The following is a 14,613-nucleotide window of genomic DNA, read 5'->3' as shown; positions in this document are numbered from 1 at the left end:
GACTTGTTTTCTGCATTGCTTTCGCACAGATAAGGGTTACAATTTGTGATTGGGAATTAAAGATCAAAAAAGTCAGTTCTCCAGCTTAAACATCATCGTGATGTAACAAACACAATGAGATCACTGCGATCCTTAGGGGACTCGTGCAGCATTTTTAAAGCCTGAATGGCAAATTCATTATAACACAGAGAGCTGTGAACATGTTAAACCCAGGTAGCAGATCATCACCACAATGTAGTGCCTCTCCCATCTGCCATGACTTGAACATCCTTTCGGATTACAGGTAGTACAACCCCCTCGCTGTGCGTAACAAGATATCTTTTGCACATCCTCCCTCACAGGACAGCCTGTCAGCTCATCTCCTAAGAAGGGGGAGGGGGTTGGGGGGATTCGCTTCACGCTGATGATGGCCAGGGAGCAAAAAATGTGTTTGTGGATTGATTCCTTCCACCAGGGGGTGGGCTGGCAATTTGTCAATGAAAAGCTTCTAAAGCCATCGCATTTTGACTGGTGCTGTGGTTACCAGTGTTACAGCTGACACTGCTCTGAGCAGTGGGCAGTTCTGTGTTTTTCACAGACTTCAACTGAGTTGGAATGCCTTTTTTCCAGGAAGTGATGGCTTTTCTGGAGTATCAGAGAGGTTGTGTATGTATAATGAGCAACAACAATCAACCCCAAAAACTGCCTAAGAGCACTCAAGCCCCCACTGAGAAAGAAGAGGAGAGGATTACATTAACAGCAACATGTTTACTGCACAAATGGAGGAAATCAGAAAGCCAGGTATGATGGCAGCCTTGTATGCCACAAGCATTGAATGAGCTTAGGTTTTTTCACTGATGCAGGGCAGTATGCCAGACTGTCTAAACCATAAGATATGTCTAGGGAGATGGTGTTGAACTATCGTTTAACACTCACAGCCTCAAACCATTGCTTAGAGAGAAGCAGCAGTATGCCATATAATTGAGTGCATGAGATGGAACCCAAACTGATGGTCAGAGATCAATCTGTCTGAAAAGAGGAAACAACATTGGCAGTGAAGATGGATTCCAGGAATTCACTTCAATGGCTAAGAGAAAGCTTACTGGTCTGTACTTGATGCATCTTCTTGTGAGTGGAAATTATACTTCCAGGCAAACAGAAGGAAGCCAAAGGAGAAGGGCAGGCTACAAAACACAAATGGAGAAGTAAGAGCTGCAGAGCAGGACTTGGGAACATGGGCACTGATGACATCTTGGTCTGTCGCTGATGCAGGGTCGAGATTGGAAGGAACTTTCTGTCCCTCATTTGGTGAGAAAGACATGAAGTCCAAAAAGCAATAGGTACAACTGTGTACAATGGGGAAAGGGGGCGATGGGTTGTCTGCTTAAGATTTGGAAAAAAAAACACTGAGTTGACATCGTCACCTTCATCTTGAGAAGTCTACGTTAATGCCGTTTGAGGTAAGAGAGGGTATGTAGAGGGAGCATACATTATTCATTCAAATGAAGCGCGTGGCAGTGGGTTTGCATCAGTGATTGTCGGGGCATGGTGATGCCGCTAGGTTACAGCAGGAATTTGGAATTTGGGCAAAGCATTGGAGATAGCTAACCTATTCTTCCCAGAGGACACTGTGGAATTTTTTAACATCCACTAACTCATGCTGGAAGACCGGACTCCCAGTTTTACATCCATCTGAGGGACGACACACACATTGATATATCGTCCAACCTGCAAAACTCGAGCATGACAATTATAGCTGCTGGCCTGAGGTTCAAACCCTGTTCAGAAGCATGTTTGTATACCTCTGGATTATCCTGCAAGTTCCAGGGAGTAAACACAAGGAAAGACGTGACAAGGCACCACAAGGAATTTAAGTAAGGAGACTGGTTGTTGAGATTAGCCTTGAAATGAGCAAGATTTTGGTTTCTGGCTTTCTTAAGAATGGACACACACTTGTTGCGAGCTTTATGGAGTGACATGACTTTGCCCTTCCGTGTTGACCACCACTATATTGTTGATAGCTTACTAATTAGCAAAGTTTAACGAAAAGGTTCGATGAGAAGAGCATTGTCTTTGGAGCCAAGAGAGACAGATGATGAACAGGAGAGGTTAAATTGAAATCTTGTCCTTAACAAGTCCATAAATGAGGACGTACTGGTACCAGAAATGCACGTTGGTGGTGAAACTCCAAAATATCAAAATTAACCTGTATTACACTGCCCATAAAATTAAAACCTGCAGACTCTACTGCACTTTATTTTCCGAAAGCAAACTACAAATTAGGTTGATTATGTGCTGTGACCGGTGAAGTTAAAAAAAATACTTGTACTACAAGGATGGGGGAGCAGAACAATTCTTGCCAGCTAAAAATATGGGACAGGAATGGGAGGGGTAGTGGGATAGAATCAAAGGTGTAACAAAATTGATAACAAGCAGGTGCCAAACCAACAAAAAAAAGTCATGGTAAAATGATGATGAACCCGATCATTGCAACCTGTTTGATTAATGCCCACATGGAATTGAAAAGTCAGGTTGTACTAAATTCAGTTCACTAGCATTCAACTTTCTTTTTTGTATGCAATATCGAGACTCATGGAGGAGCTAAAACCAAGACAGATCAGGATGTAACAGAACAAAAGGAACAGTATAAAGAGAGGACGGAAACACACAAACAACAGGGCTGAGGGACAAAATAGAGGGAGACTTGGAGAAATAAGGGATGTGGGGAAGAATGACACGTAAGAGGAGGACATGATGGATATAGCCACAAATTCTCAGGAAGGAAAAACTGTAAACTTTGAATGAGGTGGGTTAATGGGGGCAGAAGGGATTGTGGTTTTGGATGGGGGATGATCTGAAATCGTGGTGAACAGCTGTCTTAAGGGAAGAATAAGATTGAAGAGAATTTTATTCTTCCCTCCAGGTTTTCAAGACAACTGTTAACTACCATCTCAAATGAAGAGCATTGATGCATTACTTGGCTGTGTAAGTTCAGTTGTGTGGCTGAATAGGATCTGTGTATTAGTTGGTTCTATCTGTTCAGTTTCACTTATCTCCGTGCAGACGATAGTCCCTGGTGTCACATTCATCCCTGGTATATTCATGCACATTTATTTCCAACAATTCCTACTGCACTGAATCTATTTGCTATATAATCCATGCCACATTTTTGGGATAACAAAGTGATTTACTGACACTTTCGCGATGCTATTGGTCACAATTTGAACCGAGGTTTTGGGAGTCATGCCAGGCTTTCACTATAATTTTGGAGTTATACTGTAACATTACAGTTGTTCGAATTGATTCTCTATCCATCTCTATCCACGAGATCCATCAGCTCCATCTCAAACTCCATCTTCATCTCCATCACCATCTCATGCCCCATAATCTTTCTACTGAGCAAATCTCTATAATTTTATTTTCTGTTCCTTTAAAGCTTGTGCTTGTTGCATAAAATGTACAGTAGTGTCATGCCAGGGACAGTAGTTAAGTCAATCTTCCATAATATTTACTGCAGTTCATTAATTTACTTCCATTCTGGTGTACATTTGATTTAGAGTATTATTGCTTTGATGCATTTGCCACTCGACCATATATCTACCGATCCGGCATTCTGACTATGTCGAGGCATGTTTTGCACCGTCAAGTCCTGCTTTGTAAACCTCTCTCAAATGCATCTCCATCATTATTTAACATACTGTTGTTTAATTTGTATCACTATACGCTTTGGTATTTATTGTTTGATTGTTTTTGTAATGTGGCCACCACTCTGGTACTCTGGTTATTACAGTGCATGTTTGCACACACTTTCGTGATGTGAATTTAAAATCCATTATCACATTTTTGGATATCTTCTGTATGTATTATATGCATTATTTAGCATTGTAAGCTACATTTGGTACATGGGTGCTTGTTGTTTTTTTAAAATTCCAATCAAGCCAAATATTAAATAAGACGAATGGTTCATGTAGTACATATCCATTTGGCTGTAAAGGTGCACAATTTGTTTTTATGCAATGTGTTTGGTCCACAGTTTCAGAAAACAGAAGCTGTTAGCCTTAAGTAAACTAAACACCAACAAAGATAGCAGCATGACCAAATGTTTCCATACAATGGCAAAAATCATCAAAAATTGGAAACTTGTTTTTATATGCAAGTTTATATTGCTTACGTAGAGAGGTGGTGCTGGGCTTTCCCTATTACTTTTGAGGGTACTGCAAAACTTGCATGACAATAGAATCGACCAACTATTTCATTTGAGTGCAGAGTCCAAATATTTCAAGTTTAAATCTGCATGGCATTTCCATCTTGAGACCAAGTCCAACAAAAATAGGAATTTCAGTCAAACCAAATTGTGATGTTTCAGTCCGATGTCATCGGGAAATAAAAATGATGAACTCCATATTCTTTCTTAAAAGTAATGTTTTTTAACGTGATGAAATTAAGTGTTATTTTTTTCTCAAAAGGTAATTTTACATTATATCTGTCTAAAAATATTCATATACAGTACTTTAATCAAACAGACTTTAAGGCTCTGTTTCTAATTGGCAGGAGTTGTCTTGCCAATGGACAATTCCCAAGGATAGATTCACAATTTACTGGAAAAGGTTTAACATACTAAAACCAGAAGAGCACATACCTCCGACACGTAATGCCTGATCCATGAGAACATATCAGGCCCAATACATTTTTGAAATATCATGCTATATAATTGTTTTTTGCCCTGTCTCTCAATGGTGAAGAATCACTTAAAAAATTTAATAATCCTCGTATCCAGAACCGGATTCGGATCTTCACCAAAACCGAACCAATTTGTCGCGGTCACACACCCAACTTGGCCACCAAGTTTCATTGGAATCCGTCTACAAATTTTTGATTTATTGTGCTGTATATTAGTTAGTCCTATCTATCCCTGTGTCGTAAGAGGTGACCAGGGTTGCGTCAGGAAGAGCATCCGGCGTAAAACATGTGCCAAATCACTATGCGGATCATAAGGATGATCCGCTGTGGCGACCCCTAAAGGGAGCAGCCAAAAGAAGAAGAAGAAGATATTAGTTAGTCCTATCTCTCAATGGTGAAAAATCACTGATAAAATATCGGATCTGGATCCGAATCTTCACCAAAATATAATTATCTGTGTATCCTTATCACACACCCAACCTGCCCTTCAAATTTCATCCAGATCCATCCACAGCCTTTTGAAATATCCTGCACACAAACAGACAGACAGACAAACAAACAAGAAGACGATGTCATGCAGAGCATGACACTTGCAAAATCAAAATCAAATTTGACCTCAAAAATAATTGGTGGTTGCATTCAATAACCAAACATGCAACTTATCTTTAAATTTCAATTCATATCAATCAGATGAAAATTGACAATTTTAGAAATTCAGTCTATGTTGACCCTTTGGTCAATGTTGACCTCAAAAACAATTCACTGGTTGAATTCAATCACCTGAAATATAAATCCTCTTCAAATTTCAAGTCAATCATATGAAAATTGAGCATTTTAGAAATGCCACCTGAGTTTTTGACCTTTGGACTATGTTTAGCTTTTGACCTTTTGACTTCAAAAGCAATAAGCTCCTTCCTTAGGACAAACTCTACAATGTGGTGAAGTTTTGTGAAGCTCAGTTTAAAATTGCGACCTGTAGGCGTTAAAAAGACAGACAGACAGACAAACAAACAGACAGAATAACAATAAAACGACAGTGCAGAGCACGACACTTGAAAAATCCAACTCCCTCTCCAAAAGTTGCCAGGATACATGAAATTGTCCTTTTCATTAAGATTAAAATTCACAATCTTCATCAAAGTTCAGGTCAATCATGTGAAAATTGAATATTTTTAACATTGAAATTGATGATTTTAGAAGTTTGACATTGAGTTGACCTTTGACCTTTTCACCTCAAAAATAGTTGGTTTCCAAATTCATTGATGTACTGTGCAAATTGTGTTTAACTTTCAAGTTAATAGGATGTAAATTGACGATTTTTCTGTTGAAAATTGATGATTTTAAAAGTTTGACCTTTTGACGTCAAAAATAGTTGGTTTCCCAATTCAGTCACACAATATGCAAATACTGCTCAAATTTCATGTTAATTGGATGAAAAATGACATTTTCAGAAATTTGACCTCAAGATGACTGTTGACCTTTGACCTCAAAATCAATGGGGCCCTCAGTTCAGACCACGTCCACAACTTTGCAAAGTTTCATGACAATCAGTTTGGAATTGTTACCTGTAGGTGACAGACAGACAGACAGACAGACAAACAGAATCACAAAATGAACAGACAATTAATATATTGAAAAATCTTCGATTTTGCAACAAGAAGACGTCGTGCAGAGCACGGTACATGCAAAATCCATCAAACAAATTTGACCTAAAAAAATAATTGGTGGTTGAATTAAATGACCAAATATGCAACTCCTCTTCAAATTTCAAGCGAACCGGATGAAAATTGACAATTTTAGAAATTTGGCCTATGTTGACCTCTTGGCTGATGTGGACCTCCAAAAGAATTGGTGGTTGAATTCAGTCAACTGATATGCAAATGCTCTTCAAATTTCAAGTCAATCGGATGAAAATTGAGGATTTCAGAAATACCACCTTAATTGTTGCCCTTGGGCCTGTCTTGACCTTTTGACCTTTTGACCTCAAAAGCACTAGGCTTCTTCCTTATGCCAAACTCAACCATGTGGTGAAGTTTTGTGAAGATCGGTATAAAATTGTGACCTGTCGGTGACAAACAGACAGACAAACAGAAAGACAGACAGAATAACAACATCGACTGACCAATACACTTGAAAAAACTTCGATTTTGCAAGTAACAAACAAACAGACAGAGAGAGGTGAAAACATAACCTCCTTCACCTTTGGTGGCAGAGGTAATGAAGCGTATCAATTCAAAAATTTCCTGGTTTGGGTGTATAATTCTCATTATAGCACAATAGCTTGTACTGGACGAGACAAAAAATAGAAGGGCATGTAGTGGAGCGCAAACCTCCACCACGTAATGCCTGATCCATGAGAACATATCAGACCCAATACATTTTTGAAATATTATGTTATATATTGTTTTTTGGCCCTATCTCTCAATGGCAAAGAATCACTTTTAAAATTAAATAATTCTCGGACCCGGATTTGGATCTTCATCAAAATTGAATCGTCTTCCTTGTCACACACCTAACGTGTCCACCAGGTTTCGGCAGAATCCATCCACAACATTTTGAGATATTGTGCTGTATATATCATTTTTGGCCCAATCTCTCAATGATGAATCATTAAAAAAAATTATTGTAGTCAGATCCGGAACCGGATCTTCACGAAAATCGAATCAATTTGCCTTTGTCACACACCGAACCTGTCCACAAAATTTCTTCCAGATCCATCCATAACTTCTTGATATATCACGCACAAACAAACAGACAGACAGAAAGCAGTGAAAACACAACCTCCTTCACCTTCGCTGGTGAAGGTAATAATTGCATTCACATAAAGAAACTTATGAGGCACGCTTAAATCTGTGATAATTTCTTCTCTCCTTTCCAAACTTGTTATCTGTTGACTTACCATCTTATTTTACATTGCTTGCACAAATTCTGCAAATACCTCATAATTAAGTGCCATGAACCAGACTCAGCGGTGCAAGGTTGGAGTGTCTGCTCTGAATCTGAGAGTTCGGTGGTTCGAACCTCGGCAGAGTCATAACAAAGATTTAAAAAATGGTATGTGCTGCTTCCTTGCTTGACACTCAGCATTAAAAAAGGATAGAGCATGGACAAATAACGATCGGTTGACAACCACTGTGTCGGCTCGATGAACCTAATGGCTTCCTCCGAAAGTTCCTTGTCAGGGAACTCATTAAATTAAATGAAGTCTTCATCTTTCAAATATAACATGGGGGATTGGAGCATAAATAATATTTGAGGGGGGAAAAAAGGAAGGGGTTCGAAATGGAGAGAAAATGGATCGTAAGGGAGAAAAGAAAGATGAGCCAAAATATATATATATATATATATATATATATATATATATATATATATATATATATATATATATATATATATATATATATATATATATATATATATATGAAAGAAAGATGACTGGAAAGAGGTAAAAATACATAAAAGGAGCACATTGTGCAAATGGGGGTAGGACGTCAGGGAGTGGAGGATTCAAAATTACATAATTTTTGTGTGCATCAGATGTCCACATGAAGAGGAATGATTACGTTTTTTGATTTTTTTTGAATGACTAGAAAGCAAACGACAGATGTTCATCCATTTTACATCGTTTCCAGCCAGTGTCATATTTATTTCTCAGTGGTGCTTGAATTTCCTGATTCCTTTGGAAGAAAAGTCATGTTTTTGGCTATGAAAATCTTTCAGAGAAAAAGCATTTTGACCCCGGATCGTAGCCCCTTATTATAGTATCATTGGTATCGATATTGTATAAAATATGCTATCGATATTGTATAAAAATTAAATGCTCATGTCAGTGTTTAAAATGGGAGAAGGGAAAGATTGAGAAGACACACTCCATACTTATGTGGGAGGGAAAGATTGAGATGACAAAAGTGAAATAAAGTGAAAGAGATCACAAAAAAAAGGAAAAACACTGCAGGCATGCAAGCAGAATGCTGGGTGCACTACTGACTAGTAGAGTACACATGAAGCATCCATTGCTGCGTTCGGTGTCATTCTTCGATTGTTTTATACTGCACACAATCTATGCTAGTCAGCTCCTTTTCAGAATTTCACTGAACTGAATGACGTATGCATTGCTGATTGCAAAATGGCCAGTGTTAATCATAATTGCAGGGCAGGACTCCACCAGATTTTGAAATAAATGTGAACAGACAAAAGAATAAGAAGAAAGAAAAAAAAAGGAAGAAACTTCAAAAACAAAGTTCAAAAGATGTTGTATATTTGAAAACTTGATGTCTTGGTTATTATGATGGAAGTGCTACTGCAGAGGTTATATATATATATATATATATATATATATATATATATATATATATATATATATATATATATATATATATATATATATATATATATATATTAATGTGATATCTATTATGACAATAAATATTAGAGTGTGTGTGTGTGTGTGTGTGTGTGTGTGTGTGTGTGTGTGTGTGTGTGTGTGTGTGTGTGTGTGTGTGTGTGTGTGTGTGTGTGTGTGTGTCATTCAGTCCAGCACTAGGGTACATTGGTAATTAAGGGACAAAAATAATAAAGAGAGTGTGCGTGTGTGTGTGTGTGTGTGTGTGTGTTTGTTCAGTCACCTGTGCTACTTCACACTACGGTGCAGAGTTCACTTTGCTAGTTACTGCTTAACACAACACTGCCAAACAACAAATAAAAAAAAACAAATGTCACCCCCAGGGTGACCAGTATCTTGCCAAAAGGTGACCACGTGTGACTTATTTAAGGTCACACTAAGGTGAACAGAGCTGCTATCCACCAGGAGCGACTCCTTGAGGAATATCTGCCTACGAGAGATTCCGATGAGAGTCGTTCTCCAGAGTAACCATGAAAAATATGCGTTTGCCTCATAACGTCACCAAATGACGTCATGATGTCTCAAGCTTGACATATCCAGAAAGCACTCATCGAGGTGTTCAATTTGAGGTACTACACGATATGGTTCCTAAAACTTGAAAGTTTGACCTTGGGGTCAAATATGTTTGACCTTAGGCGCTAACCATGAAGGTCAAGGCCAATCGCCACCAAAAATTAATCAGCTGAGCGCCAGACCATGAACTATATTCCCATGAAGTTTGAAGACGGTCCGATCAAAATTACTCAAAAAATAAGGGTTTAGTCGACTCCCCTGATTTGCGACAATGTGACCTTGATCCTTGACCTTGACCTTCAAAATTTTATGTGCTGAAAGGGACCTCTATAGGCCTCTGATATGCGAAGTTACAAAAATTTCCAATGATAACTGTGCTCTGCAGAGTGATAGATACGTGATTACAGACAAACAAAAAACAAAAAAACAAAAAACAAAAAAAAACATACAAGCTGACTAACATATCTTGCAAAAACTTCGTTTTGGCAAGATAAAAATACATAACATCCTATTCTCCTTTGTAATAACCGGTCGATGGATGAAAGTACAAAGTGCAGGCTCCGCAGTCTCGTGCAGTGCCTCTGTGTCTTCAGGTGTGATTGTTTTTTCTTCCACGAGATTGCATTGTTTCCCCTTTTTGTGCGATCTGCTTTCAGTTAGGATGTTATTAGCTCCCGATGGATTTAGTCTGAAATGGAGGCTTATGGATTTAGTCTCGATTTTCGTGTCCGTACATGCGTGCGTCCGCAACCATATATTAGACGTGTATGGACCAATTATATTCATAGTTGGTACAAAGATAAAACATAATGGTAAACATATGCACGTCATTTTATTTCACAATGCAATCAAAGATCGCCGACCAGTGGCCATTTTGGTTGTAATAAAACCCGATGTTGAACACGTCCTCAAACATTTCTCGGACAGGCATTTACCAATATTATTCAAACTTCGCACAAGTATATAGAATGGGAGCGTACATATGTACGCCATTTTTTTTGACATCAGATCCAATATGGCGCACTGGTGGCCATTTTGTTACTTAAACATGTCCCCAACCATTTCTCGGATATGCATGGACCAATTTTGTTCAACCATTGCACAAGCACAGCACACGATAACATACACTTGCCTCCAATTTTATTTTGTGATCTGATAAAAGATGGCCGACTGGTAGACTGGCGGCCATTTTAGTTGTAAATAAATATGGGCTCGCCCTTTAACTCCGTACAGCAAAATTACTAAAACAACGCGGGCTATGACATTTTATGTCTTTTTTCCTTGTTTCATTCATTAGGAGCTTGTAGTAATGTTATCTTCTATTAAACATGAATGAGATGTTGTTTGTTTGTGACGCTACTCCTCTGAGCTCCCAAGGTTAATCGTGACAAAAGTTTATAGGATCACATCTTTTACCACGATATACCATATTAGGCATTTTAAACAGTCATTTTCTCACAATTCATAACTTGAAAACACACAAGCCACCACATGTCAAGGATAAGGGTTGGGAATCCGTAGTCAAAGGGTGGGGTGGGAGGTGGCAGGAGAGGGTTGGGAGGAGGGAGAAGGGGTGGGAGGAAGCAAGGGATTAGGTGGGATGAGGGAGGGGAAGGGGTGTGGTGGGAGTCTGGAAGGAGGGGAATGGGTGAGAGGGAAGGGGTAGGAGGAGGGACCCAGCATTGCCCAGCAAAGCCAGGTACCTTTGCTTGTAATGAAAAAGCAAAGCATATTTGGGGGATTGGACTTTGGAGGTTAAATGTGGAAAGAGAACACTGTATACATAAATAACGATGAAAATTACTTTATACATTGCATATCACTAGCAAAATTCAGAAATTGTACACAACAAGATTTTACTGGAATGTAACTAGGTTTGCAGAACTATGCAAGCAATAGATGTATCATCAGAGTAAAAACTTATGGGTTTTATCGAGATAAATCATAATTACCGTGGAGCCCTGCAATTATCGGAGCAATTTCAATTTATGGAAAAACAATTGATTCGTTCCAATGTCGACACTTCTCATATGCTGTCACAAAATAATTGTGCTTGTTTAAAGATTTAAAGCAAACCATGCTGGTGAATAAGTTGCGTAAACTTTCATTACAACACAATAAACTCTTTAAAATTTCTTGGAAAATGAACAAGTACTCATTCAAACCTGGTTCCTTCATCCTAACAGACAATCATACAAGATTGATTATTAATTATCAATTTAAATGTTGCTTTTGGATATGGTTAATCACTGACATCAGAATACCATTTCAAAAAACACAAATTAAATTGACACAAAATATGGTTAAGTGTAAAATACATTTTCCATCTTAATAGTAGTGATCAAATATAAATTAAGCATTTCTAAGTTGAGTATGATTCTAAGATCGAATTTCTAAGAATAATTAATTAATAATTAAAGAATTTCTAAGAATAATAAGAATAATTCTAAGGATTCTAAGATCTAAGACAAGGACCGCAAATTCTAAGATAAATCCAATATCCCAGATGAATTCACACACACATATATATATATATATATATATATATATATATATATATATATATATATATATATATATATATATATATATATATATATATATATATATATATATGCCATCTTCCGGAAGAAGAGCATTACACCAAATGATACATTTTTAACGTATAAATAAAACATGGAATTGGTTTGTTTAACAGTGTGTTAAGATATGGCCTGAGATTTATCACAAAATTGAACAAACATTGTCAGAATTTTTAATAACAGTAGCTATACAGAAATTCTTTGAACAAAGGTTAAGGTGCAAAGTGATAATTTCATTCAAGAAAAACCTCCATTTAGCATTGCTACCGAACAATTACGTTTCATAATAAACTTCAAAGAGGTCCAAAATAAACTTATATTTAAAGAATAAAATAAACTCAATTTAAGTGTAGCTTCAGACCAAAGCATCCAACAATGAGCTTCACAGCGAAACGGAAGTGATTTTTGCTCACGCCATACACAGTAAAAGCAGCAAGGATGGTTGATGAAGATGATGTTAGATGACTTCCAAGCAGATGGAGGATTACCTTGGAGAAATTATGGAGTGAATGGAGCAGAATGTTTATGAAGTACAACATGTTGTCTTTTGATTAAATCTCTCAGAAAAGCGACGGGTACTTTTGCACATGTGTATCTCCATATATATATATATATATATATATTTATATATATATATATATATATATATATATATATATATATATATATATATATATATATATATATATATATATATATATATATATATATATATATATATATATATATATATATATGTATGCACACACACACACACATATATATATATATATATATATATATATATATATATATATATATATATATATGTAGGCTATATATGTATACGAGGTGTGTTCAAAAAGTATCCAACCTTAATGTTTCGTGCGAAAACAAATGAAGCTAGGGAGGCATGGTTTGGTGCACGTATGTAGGCGATCCTAATTCGTATGCGTGAATATTTTCCCGCCTGCAGAAGATGTCAGTCGCCGACAGACCGCCGATGAATGAGGAAGTGTAAGTGAGCGCCGTCGGATTTTCGTTTTTGACAAAATGACGGAAAAACTTGAACAACGCTACTGCATCAAATTTTGTGTAAAGCTTGGTGATTCCCAAGTGGAAACGATCCGCAAGATTCAACAGGCCTTCGGGAACGAATCAATGGGCACCACACAGATAAAAGAGTGGTACAACCGCTTCAAAGATGGTCGCACATCAGTGGAAAGTGAAGCACGTTCTGGTAGGCCCTCAACATCCCGAAATGAGATCGTCATTGACCAAGTGAGGACCCTGCTGATGCAGGATCATCGAATCACGACCAGAGAACTTGCAGACGAGGCGGGCGTCAGCATTGGATCCGTTCATTCCATTTTGACTGAGGATTTGGGCTTAAGGAGAATTTCAGCGAAGTTCAGGCCAAAGCTGCGAACGATCGAGCAGAAGCAACTCCGTTTGGAGATCGCACAGGACATGCTGGAGACTGTGAACAGCGATCCCAACTTCTTCAACACAGTGATCACTGGCGATGAGACCACAGTGATCCGTCATTTTGTCAAAAACGAAAATCCGACGGCGCTCACTTACGCTTCCTCACCCATCGGCGGTCTGTCAGCGACTGACAGCTTCTCCGGGCGGGAAAATATTCACGCATACGGATTAGGATCGCCTACATACATGCACCAAACCATGCCTCCCTAGCTTCATTTGTTTACGCATGAAAAATTAAGGTTGGATACTTTTTGAACAGACCTTGTATATGTATGTATGTATATATATATATATATATATATATATATATATATATATATATATATATATATATATATATATATATATATATATATATATATATATATATATATATATACCAGTCATTGGCACCCCACTGATCAACCGAAACTAGTTGGTAGTTTCACATTTTCAGGCACTCGTGACATTCACCATTTGAAATGCTAGCTTGGAGTTAGGGTGAAATATGTTGTTGGTTTACATTGAAGGAAAGATGCCACGGCGTTAAAGAGTCATGACATGCCTTCAAATCTCCTTAACTTCATATAACATCTGCCAAGGGCATTCCTGATGAATATGACACGAACATTTATGTATCTTCTTCATCGACAATTAAAAAAACATCTTCTACATCTGTTGCGGTTTTCTGTTCTTTATTTTTGTGAGCGGATAAACAATAATGAAGGTGAAGGTGCAATTCACCAGTTAACACAACAACATAAGAAGTGTTATAATCCTTGTGTGTACTTACGAAGGACGATGTGTAATTGCTGGATGTGTTTGGCAGTCGAGCAGATATTGAAATTGTACCATCCTCAAAAATGAATTGTCTATGGTCTTGGATTGATTGCTTAAAAAAATAGGATCTGGCTACAAAATATTATCCTAGTGCTTTATTGGCAGGGAAATGTACACCAAATTGCATGTGAACATTAAAAAAAAAAGATTAATTTTCAAGCACTTTGTAAT

General features: G+C 37.5%; 1 protein-coding gene across 10 annotated transcripts in view; it reads right to left on the bottom strand.

Moving 5' to 3' along the window:
• The window catches only part of LOC147020180 (forkhead box protein P1-B-like), a 737,853-nt gene that overhangs the window by 517,014 nt on the left and 206,226 nt on the right, over positions 1-14,613 (bottom strand). The gene's annotated exons all lie outside the window — the stretch shown is intronic.

Source organism: Eptatretus burgeri, chromosome 9, assembly GCF_056783735.1.
Source record: "Eptatretus burgeri isolate ZD-2024b chromosome 9, Ebu_testis_v1, whole genome shotgun sequence".
NCBI lineage: Eukaryota > Metazoa > Chordata > Myxini > Myxiniformes > Myxinidae > Eptatretus > Eptatretus burgeri.
Note: the sequence above shows the minus strand (reverse complement) of the source record. Positions and strands in the feature narration are given on the sequence as shown.